This window comes from Amblyraja radiata, chromosome 14 (genome assembly GCF_010909765.2).
Source record: "Amblyraja radiata isolate CabotCenter1 chromosome 14, sAmbRad1.1.pri, whole genome shotgun sequence".
Classification (NCBI taxonomy): Eukaryota; Metazoa; Chordata; class Chondrichthyes; order Rajiformes; family Rajidae; genus Amblyraja; species Amblyraja radiata.
In genome coordinates this window covers 13,970,712-13,971,832 of record NC_045969.1, presented here as the reverse complement: position 1 = coordinate 13,971,832, position 1,121 = coordinate 13,970,712, and positions in this window count along the sequence as shown.

The window sequence follows — 1,121 nt, the reverse complement described above, 5'->3', positions numbered from 1 at the left end:
TTATGTGAACTTTCGTGTCAACTGTGACCATAAAACGACAGATAACAAAGCCTGGCAGAGAAAGTAACATGGCAGTATCCAGCTTCCTGGTGTAAAAGAAACCTGCAGACTTCAGCCAAAGCCATGGTATCTATTGTAAAATTCTCATTGTACTATTAGACTTCTTGTGTTGTTTTTGTGCACACTGCAGATAGCCTGTTTTTTATGCCACTGCTGTTATTGTACTGAACTGTCAGCTTGGATATCTGTTAGCAATTTCGCCTTGGAATCAGATACTGCTTGAAGTTTTCCATTTTATCCTTTTTAAAGCGATTTTGGAAACTGTGTTCACTTCTACCCTGCCAGAGTTTCTTTACAAGTTCCAGCAACCTTTGAATTTGACAATTCTCCCAAGTGCTCTACTTCTCTCCATTGGTTTAGTGGTTATAAAAAATATTTGGCTAACCCACCAGTGGAAATGATTTATTTCTCTTTAACTCATTGAAATTATCTGAACTCATTGAATATACTTTCATTTCATCCTATCCGAAGAGCACAACTCCGCTGGTGTACCTGATAGCAAAAGCATCTCAATCCTGTGATTATTTCAATGAATCTCTTCATTTATTTCATGAATTATGTTTGAAAGAAAAACATAAACAGACCAGTTTTAGCGGAAGCACAAAAATAAACCATAGTTTCCAAAACTCTCCAGGCTACTGATTTCTTTGCTGTAAAATGACAAATGTGACCACAAACTAAATGCTGATAAAGCTTTGGCAAAGAGAAGGAAATAGATGATTTTACTTCGGAGTCACGTGAGTGACTACGTGAAGAAGCCCGCCAGGACGCATGCGTGTCATATCGCTACACGCATTGCGAAACGTCAGACGCGGTGGAACGACGTTCCCCCGCAACGGCAGTTTAAAAGCCGCAACTTGCAGGTAAGAGTTTACTCTGCGGTATTTTTTGTTTCCATTTCCAACTACAGGTGGGAACATGGACAAAACAAAGAAGACAAGGTCTGCGACAAAGCTGGTGAGGGAGGACCGCGGAGCAGCGGGCAGCCAGCAGCAGCCAGCGGCACTTGGATCACCGATAGTGGGATCAGCTGTGCCCGATGTCGCCTCCGCACCGGCCAG